Source organism: Grampus griseus (genome assembly GCF_964374135.1).
Source record: "Grampus griseus genome assembly, chromosome: 4".
Lineage (NCBI taxonomy): Eukaryota > Metazoa > Chordata > Mammalia > Artiodactyla > Delphinidae > Grampus > Grampus griseus.
In genome coordinates, this window is record NC_138997.1 from 45,846,822 (window position 1) to 45,857,540 (window position 10,719).

At 39.8% G+C, this 10,719-nt stretch overlaps 1 protein-coding gene across 1 annotated transcript in view; it reads right to left on the bottom strand.

Annotated features, from left to right (window-relative positions):
- Positions 1-252, bottom strand: part of FAM47E (family with sequence similarity 47 member E) — a 30,712-nt gene extending 30,460 nt beyond the window's left edge. The window contains exon 1 of the mRNA XM_082653921.1: positions 158-252. The gene's annotated coding sequence lies outside the window, so the exon portion shown is untranslated. The remainder of the gene's footprint in view (positions 1-157) is intronic.
- Positions 253-10,719: the final 10,467 nt, after the last annotated feature.

Genomic DNA, 10,719 nt, shown 5'->3' on the forward strand with positions numbered 1-10,719 from the left:
ACGTCGCGCGCTGGTTATGGTCTATTTTTGCGGGGGACCATGAGGAGGTAAGGGAGTTGGGTACTCCGCCGCCCCCGGCCATCCCCCGCCCCCAGCCGCAGCAAGCAGGGGGCGCAGGCTCCCCCCACGCTCCACCCGCGCGCGTGCGCGCGCTTACCAGGGCCTGCAGTCCGTGCTCACCGACACCCGGGCCCGCGCCGCGGGTGCGAACAGCCGCTAGCGGTCAGCCGTGTTTCCCCGGCTGCCCACCCGGCTTCCGGTGGTGTGTTTCCCCCGCCTCTCGGGTCGCTAGGAGACCCGCGGAGCTGTGCACTGCGCAGACTCGCTGAGGGCGCCCCCCCCTGCTGCTGGCGGGGAACACGCGTCCGCGGGGCGTCCCTGCGTTCCCCAACCCTCGCCTCACCAGAACCTTCTCCAACGCCCCGGGGCGTGGACCGTGGCAGGGGAAGCGCTAAGGATCAGGTTCTTGGTTTAATTATGTTTTAATCTGTTCGGAAGGCGTGTTCGTGTTTATTTTGTTCACCACCGTTTCAAAAAATGTGTTGAAAAGGAAGAAAGCAGCTGGAGAGAGAGCAAGAGAAGGAGTGGAAAGGGGGCGAAAGGGATAGACTGATTTCTAGTGGTGGGAAGGCCTTTTAGCACGGAATGCTTTTCTGGAGGTCTTGGAACTCCGTGAATCTCACCGCCTCAGTAAATCGGGGGCTGCGCACTGGTATCTAGCTAGTCACCAGCTGGTTTCCAGAGTCCCTCCCAGCTCTTGTGTTGCTTGAGCCTTTTGCCTGGACTCACTTCAGCAGTAAAATTGCCATCCAGTTGGCCGTGATAGGCAGTTGCCCACGTAAATATGGATTGCATGAGGATGTATTTGGGGTTTGCTAAGTTCTCTCGCTGCTTCTGAATGTTCCTGATTTAAATAGTGAGCATTGCTTCTAGAGGAAATAGCAGCAAAACATTCTCTTCTCTCAAAATTATTGCAGTAGTTAAATTGTGTCTGTTATGGTGGGATACTTTTTGTAGTCATTTAAAGATGAGTCTTCTCTTTAAACTCTCTGGGAATAAATTAGCTTCACCTTTGGGCACCTGTTAAATATCTGGATGGTAATAAAGGTGCCCCGACTGGCACTAGCTCCAGCATCTTCACCTGCTCTGTGTGTTCAGCTGCCTTTTCTAGGCACAGTGGAAAACCCTGGAGTCCCACCGCTTGAGATAAGTCATGATGCTGCCGCTTAATAATTATGCACTCCCCACCCCCACCCCCACCCCCGCACAGTTGCTTAAATTTGTTTTAGCTTCATTGATTTCCTAGTCTGAAAATGAGGGAAATAGTAGTATCTGCCTATGGGGTTATTGGGGAATTCAATGAGATAATGAATGTAAAGCGTTGAACGCTGTGCTGGCAAGTAAGAATCCCTCAATAACTACTGAGTATTATTATTATCTCAACTGTGAACTGGGGATATTAATATTTGCCCGGCTACTCCACAGAGTTGTTATAATAGTTGATAGAGAAAGCTATGAATGTAATCATGAAAAGGAGCCCTGTTAGTTGTTTTCATTATCTTCGATAATATCGTTAATATTTATTTGATTCCAAACTCCAGCTTTTATTACTTTGAGGAAGTAGGATTTCTCCTTAGGATTAGGGTCATGTCCACCTTGCTCCTAGTACCATACATAGCACACAGTAGGTCCTCATTCAACAAATATTGTCTGTTATGGCCATGCTAGGCACTGGGGAGGCAATGGGGGATAAAACAGACTTGGTCTTTGTCATCTTGTTACTTAGTTTGTAGTGTTGTATGAATGAACAAAAAACCACCTATTTTCATGACTCCTGTATCCTCACAAGTTGATATTTGCTCCATGTAGTAAATTTGATTTCATATCTGGTAGGAAATAACTAAGATTCTTTTTATTTCATCACATTCCATGCCTTAATTATAGTCATTACTCAGAGAATCTCTCATTCATTCTCTTCTCTCTCCCCTTCTTTCTCTTTTGCAGCACAAAGGTAAAATGTGTTACATATAGTAATCCAACAAGTAGATGTTATTTAAGAGTGAGGATGATGGGGTTTTGTTTTGTTTTGTCTTTAGCCCTATTGGCAGATAGTGTGACCATTTTATTTCCAAGGAGGGTTACTCAAATACCCGTAACAGGGTTGCCAAACACTGTTACTGGATCTTTCCCACTCAAGGACTAATTACTATCTCTGTAACATTTTACTACATACTCAGCAATACTTAGTGCGTGGTACTTTCCAGAAAAAAAGCATTTGAACAACAAAAAACACAGAACTTTAAGCTGAGATGTTATAACATGGTCTTGGAATAGTAGAAACCCTTGGCATCTGGACAAGGTGTTAGGTTGCTTCCATATGTTGGCAATTGTAAATTATGCTGCTATGAACATTGGGGTACATGTGTCTTTTCAAATTAGTGTTTTTGTTTTCTTTGGCTATACCCAGGTGTGGAAATGCTGGATCATATGGTAGTTCTATTTTTAATTTTTCAAGGAACCTCCATATTGTTTTCCACAGTGGCTGCCCCAATTTACATTCCCACCAACAGTGTACGAGGGTTCCCTTTTTTCCACATTCTCACCAATAGTTGTTATTTGTAGACTTTTTGATGATAGCCATTCTGACAAGTGTGAGGTGATTTCTTATTGTGGTTTTGATTTGCATTTCTCCAACGATTAGCAATGTTGAAAAACTTTTCATGTGCCTGTTGGCCATCTGTATGTCTTCTTTGGAGAAATGTCTATTGAGAGGCAATATTTTAAAAGATAATGGCTAAGAATTTTCCAGACTTGATTAAAGATACAAATTCTCAATTTCAGGAAGGACAGTGGACTCTGAATAAGATAAATAAGAATAAAATCTCACTTAGCATTTCACCATGAATACAAAAGACAAATATTTGACATTAAAAATAGCCAGATAGGAAAGATAGATTACTTACAAAGGAACAAAAAATAGACTGAAAGCTAACTTCTAAAGCAATTATAGAAGTCAAAGACATTAAATAATCAAGGTTTGAGTAAAAACAGCTGTCAGTTTAGAACTGCATACTTAACAGAACTATCTTCCAATAATATGGCTCAAAAACATTTCAGACAAACAAAAAATGGCAGAATTTATCATCAAAAGACCATAACTAAAGAAGATTATAAAGGTTGCACTTCAGATAAAAGGGAAATGATCCCCAAATGAATATCAATGTGAGATGGAATGTTGAACAAAGAAAACTATAAATACGTTGGTATTCTTTTAAAAAGTGGGTTGTATAAAATCATAATACATTCTAATCAGTGGATATTAACAAAAATAACTTATCTAAAATACTGAATTATTTTATTTAATTAATAAGAAGATAAATACATTGATTGAAGAAATATAAAGAAAGATGTACCAGGTAGATATTAAGCAAACGAAACCTGATATAACTATATTAATATCAGACAGGATAGACTTTAAGGCAAAAAAGACCATTAGAGATATATAAAGAGTATTAAATGTATCATTATGCAAAATGATAAAAGGTGCAATTCACACACACGCATACACAGTAGATAGACACAGATACACAATTCTAAATTTGTATGCACGTAATAACATAGGTTAAAATACAAAAAGGAAAATTGATAGACCTACAAAAGAAATTGATTAATACACTATCCTAATAGGAAGATGTTAGTACAACTCTCAGTAATAAATCAAACAGACCAAAAAAATCAGTGAGGACAAAGAATTTAAAGCTTGATCTAATGGATATATGCTGAACTTTGCATCCAACAATCATAGAAAACATTCTTCTCAAGAACATATACAACATTATATTTGCAAGTTCGTAAAACAAGTTTTACACATCTCTGACTTGGTATCATTTAACCCACAACCCTGATCATATTGCAGTTAAGTTAAATATCAATAGTAAAATCATATTTAAAAGCATTTATTTGAAAATAAAACAAGACAAATACTTCATGGGTCAAGGAGTATATCAAGACAGAAATTTAAAAATAAATGTAAAAATATCAAAAACTGGGAGATGAAACTAAAATGATACTTAGAATGAAATCACCTTAAATTATTAAACTAAAAAAGGAGAAAGGTTAAGACCTAAATAAATGGAAATATCAATATATCTCATGTTCACGGTTTGGAAGACTTATTATGAAGACAACGGTACAACCCAAAGTGATATACTGATTCAATGCATCCCTATCAAAGTCCCAATGATGTTTTTTGAAGAAATGGAAATCTCTTCCTAAAATTTATATGGAATTTTGGGCTAAGAGACCTAAAATAATCAAAACAATTTTGAAAAAGAACGAAGTTTCCTTATTTCAAAACTTACTAAAAGCTACAATAATCAAAAGCATCTGTATAGACCAGTGGAATAGAATTTAGAGCCTAGAAGTGAATGGTCAACTGGTCTTTGACAAAGGTGCCAAGACCAATGAGGAAATAATAGTCTCCTCAGTAAATAATGGATAGCCACACGCAAAAGGATGAAATCGGGCGCTTACCTTAGAGAACATACCAAAATCAACTCAAAAATGGATTAAAGACAATTTTAAGAGCTAAAACTATAACAATCAGAAGAAAATAGAGGAGCAAATGTGCATAACCTTGGATTTGGCAATGGTTTCTTATACATGACATCAAAAGCAGAAGTAACGAAAGAAAAAATAGATGAACTGGACTTCATAAAAATTACAGACCATTGTGTTGTGCATCAAAGGAAACTGTCAAGAGAGTAAACAGTCCACAGAATGGGAGAAAATATTTACAAATCATATATCTGATAAGAGTATAATATCCAGAATATTTTTTAAAAAACTCCTACCACTCAATAACAAGAAGACAAACAACCCAATTAAAAAATAGGCAAAGGGCTTGAACAGATATTTCTCCAAAGATATACAGATGGCCAGTAAGCACATTAAAAGATGCTCAGAATCATTAGTCATGAGTGAAATAGAAATCAAAGCCACAATGAGATAGTACTTCACACCAACTAGAATGGCTATAAAAACAAAGAAAGGGACTTCCCTGGGGGTCCAGTGGTTAGAACTCTGCTCTTCCACTGCAGGTGGCGCAGGTTCAGCCCCTGCTCAGGAACTAAGATCCCATGTGCCACACGGTGCAGCCTAAAAAAAAAAAAAAAAAAGAAGAAGAAGAAAAATTAAAAGGTTGGCAATGATGTGAAGAAGTTGGTACACTTGTGCATTGTTGGTGGGAACGTAAAATCGTGCAACTGCTTTGAAAAGCAGTTTGGCCATTCCTTAAAAAGCTGAACATAGACTTGCCGTATGACCCAGCAATTCCACTCCTAGGTATATACCCAAAAGAATTAAAAACAAGGACTCAGTTATTTGTACAGTATGTTCATAGCACCATTATTCACAATAACCAAAAGGTAGAACCATCCCAAGTGTCCATCAAAAAATACATGGGTAAACAAAATGTGATATATACGTACAATGGGATACTATTCAGCCATAAAAGGAATGAAATTCTGATACGTGCTACAACATGCATGAACCTTGAAAATACCATGTTAAGTGAAATAAGCCAAAAGCAAAAGGACAAATATTGTATAACTCCACTTATATGAAATATCTAGAAGAAGCAAATTCATTGAGACAGAAAGAGGTTACCAGGAACTCAAGGGGGAGAGGAATAGGAAGTTATTTCTTAATGAGTACAGACTTTCTGTTTGGGGTGATGAAAAATTTTGGAAATAATCATGATGGTTGCACAACATTGTGAATGTAATGAATGCCACTGAATTGTACACTTAAAAATGGTTAAAATGGTAAATTTTATGTTATATGTATTTTGCCACAATTTTTAAAAACTGTAATAAATGCAAAAAGAAAGAAGAAAGGTTGAAATTAATGAGCTAAGAATCCAACTTAACAATTTGGAAAAATAGCCAAATAAATCACAAAGGAAGGACATTTTTCACGTTGAGCAAAAGAAACCAGACTCAAAAGAGTACGTACTCTATGCTTCCATTTACAGAACTTTTAAAACGGGCAAAATTAAGTAATAGTGATAGATGTTGGTATTATGGTTATTTGGGGTAATTGATGGAAAGGAGGCAGGAGGGGGCCAGCTGGGAGGCTAAAAATGTTCTATATATTGATCTGGGTGGTGGATACATGGGTGTACACGTGTAAAATGTCAACGAGCGGTACACTTCAGCCTTGTGCACTTTACTGGGTATGCTGTAAATGAATAGAAAAGCAAAAAACATATGGAGCATTTTCTATCAGGAATATAATCCTGGGGGATTCTCTCTGCCATCATCACACATAGAAAGGAGGCTCCTGAGAGTCATAGGACACCCAAAAGTCTACAGACTTTCCCCTATGCTTCTTGTGTGATACTCCTCCAGGGGAAGGATATTTAAAATATTTAACAACCAGTAAGCCATATGCAAGAACCAGTTGGGAAAGTGGCAAGCCAGATTGTAGCAGCAGAGTTCTAGAGTCCCCTGGCCAGGCCAGACATATCCCTTTAGTTGCTGGTCTTGGAGGGAGGGGTGCTTCCGAGGAAGTGGCTGGGGCAGTCAGGGCACAGTGGTCACTTAGCATTGCTCAGAGCAGAGCCTATTTATCAACCAACACAGTGTTTTGACAACCATTATGGTCTTAAACTATGCTTGTTGGCTGGGTATCAACTCTCTCCCTCCCCCACAGGCTCTCCCTAGAGATTTCCCTCCACAGTGCCACAAGTGGCTTGTTGAAGACTGCCACCCATGCAGTCTGCAAGCCAAATCATAACAATAAAGGGTAAGGCATGACACCAATCATCAACAAGTATATTTATCACTTGGTCAGTAGCATTGAGCCTAATGACAAGTAGGGCCTTACAAATAAAACTGATGAGGTGGGGCTTCCCTGGTGGCGCAGTGGTTAAGAATCCACCAGCCAATGCAGGGGACACGGGTTTGAGCCCTGGTCTGGGAAGATCCACGTGCCACAGAGCAACTAAGCCCGTGCGCCGCCACTACTGAGCCAGCACGCCTAGAGCCCATGCTCCGTGACAAGAGAAGCCACCACAATGAGACGCCCACACACCACAACGAAGCGTAGCCCCTGCTCGCCACAACTAGAGAAGGCCTGCGTGCAGCAACGAAGACCCAACACGGCCAAAAAAACCCAAGAAAAACCAAAAACTGTTGAGGTTGCTGCCCTCAAGAGGCTATGGCCCAATCGATGGATGGGTTCCCGAGCTCCAGGAAGCTGCTAGATTTAAGGAGCTACCTGAGGCATCTGCAATAGTCTAGACACATTCAAAGGAGGATGGAAGAGAGGTCTACTGCTACTTTCTGGAGTATAGTAGACCATAAAGAGTAGATGGTATGTGGGGACACGCTGCTGAGAGGAGTATAGCTGGTGCTAGTTACTATGGAGAGCAGTCTAGCAGGACTTAGTCAGATCAAGTATAGGGTGTGCTTACAACTGTCTGCCCTCTCTTTGTTCCTTACCTGTCCCTGCTCTGCTCTGGCACCTGCAGGATGCATTTGGGAATGCAGCAAAAAGCACTGATAGGACACGGGATGGGAGAAGGGAAAAGTCAGGGTATTTCTCTCTTTCCCTCTGTCTCCAAGGGGGTATCTATATTTTTTCCTTCTCTTTCAGCTTCCACTGGCAGCTTGCATCAGACACAGGCTCCTATTACAAGTAATTCCTGCAGTTTGTATGTGGTAATCACGTTCCTGCTATTGCTAATCTCTCAGTTACCTCATATCCCCAGTTTGGCTCTCAGCACTTCCATCACCTCTGCAACATGTTCTTTGCATTAAAGTCCCTTGGTTTTACATGCTTAGAGTGGGTTCTGTTTTCCTGGTGGGCACCAGACTGACACATACATCCTATATCCCAGTATTTCTGCTGCCGGGAATGGTTTAGGAATCCAGAGAGAGTCTCACCTGTAAGGGAAGACGTATGAGGATGTCTGTCGCAGCATTATTAGCAATATCGGTGAGTTGAGGACAATGCGCATGTCCATTTTTGTGATGTAGATGGGTAAAATGGACGGATAACTAGGTATCAGATGCAACAGTCTAGATTTTACTTGACAACATGGTTAGACTTCTTAAAAATGTAGTAAAGAAAGAGAGTGAGATTTTTTATGATGATATGATTTATATAAATTAAAAATGTATGCATCAAAACAAAAATATATACATTTTACAGAACGCACTTAAGAATGATTGCTTATGGTGAGAGCAGAGGAACAGAAGTGGAAAATGGAGAAGAAAAGGAGTATATAAATGAATGATTAAGAGACGGCCTTGTACACCCAGTTGCTAATGGAGTGCCATCCATCAAAGAATAAGATGAACCAATGTGCTGTACCTGAAGCTGAAAAAACACGGTTGCCAGAAAAAGTTACTAGGTGGCACTGAGACATAATTTCCAAGAACACATGGTGTCTTGTGGAATGTTGAAACGGCTTCAAAGCCAAGTTAGTCGTAGTAATAAGAACACAGGACAGATGGTGAAGCAAGGAGCCAGAGCTAGTGACAAGTACTGGATAAAGTGGGGCTGCTATCGAAATTCTGTGGCAAAGTTATGTGATCCGGGCTTGAAGAGGATTCTAGGTCAGATGTTTTTGTCAGTTGTACTCAAGTATGAGCAGAGATTGTGACTTGGAGTCTCACAACGGAATATAAGCGATACCAAAAATTTCTCTTTCGTGCTTTTAAGGATCAGCTATGGCCTTGAAGAGTGAGCTGCTTTCTCAGGTGGGGCTCAGATTATGATCAGTATATGCACTAAAAAATTAGAAACAAGAAGCATTTGGAGTGTGTTAGGGAGGACATGAATTCTCACCAATGTAATTAAATTAAAATATGACAATAACAGAAAAGAAATACTTCTGCGTGGCACCAGGTTTTCCTTTCCCTTGCTTTTATGTTTAGCGTTGGTATGATTTTCTTAGTCCAAAACAATTCAAGTTCTGGAAGATCCTTTGTGTAAGAGGTTGTAAGAATACTTGAAAAATGATCATATGTAAAACACCCAATATAGTCAATATCAATTCAAAACCGTATTGTATCTGTTATTCATTAAGCTTAAAGTGAGCGTTGCTCTTCTCTTTTTACAACTGGAAAAGTTAAAGTGTGTTTTGTTCCTTCATTCTGGTGTTACTCCAAACATAATTAACTCCCTCTCAGGAATTAACATATCTGATGGTGTTTATCTGGGCTTTTTCACAATTGTACATAGTGATGTTAAGGAGACATTTGCTAAGTTGAACTGAATCTTTGTTTCCGTAGATTGTGAAGCCAAAGAAGTGATTCACATAAGACAATAATGCATTATTGACTTATTAGATGTATTACGCTCCTGTCTAATGACATGAAGAGATTAAGATAATCACTCAAGCTCATGCAAGCAATTAGCGAGGGAGACCACATTCTAACCCAGAGTTCTACACTTGAGTCACCCAGAAAAATACTGACATAAAGCAAGCTGAAGAGGCAGTTTATTATAATATAGTGGATAAGACCAACCCTGGTTTGAATCACAGCCCCAGCACTTAATAATGCTGGGCAAGTACCTTGCAGTCTCTATACCTCAGCAATTTCTTCTTCAATAAACAGACCTAGTAATAGTCTATGTTATAAGATTGTTATGGGGATGCAGAATGGAGATCATCTGAAGCTGTGCTCTCCAATAGAAATACAACGCAAGCCACAAGTGTGAGCCATTTATGTAACTTTAAATTTTCTAGTAGTCATATTTTTAAAAGTAAAAAACAAAGATAAAATTAGCTTGAATAACATATATAACCCAGTATATCAAAAATATTATGATTTTAACATGCAATCAATGTAAAAATATAAATGAGATATTTTACATTCTTTTTTTCATACTAAGTCTTCAAAATTTAAGCACATCTCAGTTTAGACTAGCCACATTTCAAGTGCTCAGTAGCTGGTGGCTGGTGGCTACCATATTGGGCAAGACAAATATTAAGTATTTAGCCAAGTGCCTAGCACAGAGGAAGCACTCAGGGAGTACTGACTCAGAAACGTTCCCTGGGTTTATACACAGATTGGTTGCATTCCTTACTGTTACAAGCATAGAAAATATTTGTTAGCAACGGAAGCTTGAAATCACGTACTTCCTCCATTTCAGTTATTCTTGTACTGTTTACTCCAGGGAATGTTTCCTTTTTTTTCCTTCTGACATGAGCAGAGGGTTGCTAGCCCTGTTAGCTTTTTCAGAGGAGGGACTTTCCCTGAGAACCAAGATGAAGAGTGTAGCCTCCATAAAGGATTTCACAGGACTTTTGTCCTAGTGAACAAACTGCATTTGGCCGGGTAGTTATTTAATGTGCTCTTATTACCCCTGGAGTATGCCTAGAGTCAAAAGTATAACATTTATTTCTTTGAACCTGACATGGGTAAACACCTTCCTTTTATCCTTCTCGTCAGATTTCTCCTAGGCTTCCTTGGGAATCTGGCCCCAAACGGTACCATTAATTCATTTGAATTGCCTCTTTTATGTCTGCTTGTGGTGTCATTGTTGCTTTTACCTGCTGAATTCATGGTGATCAGTAGGCTGAGCTAGGAACCCTGCCTTCTGCTAGTGGCTCTGCTGAAGATAAGTGTAGAATGAGGGGCCAGACTCCCCACGGCCCTGGCAGGATCTCTCAGAAAGCCCACAGGGCAGTGTCCAGGTGTCTTG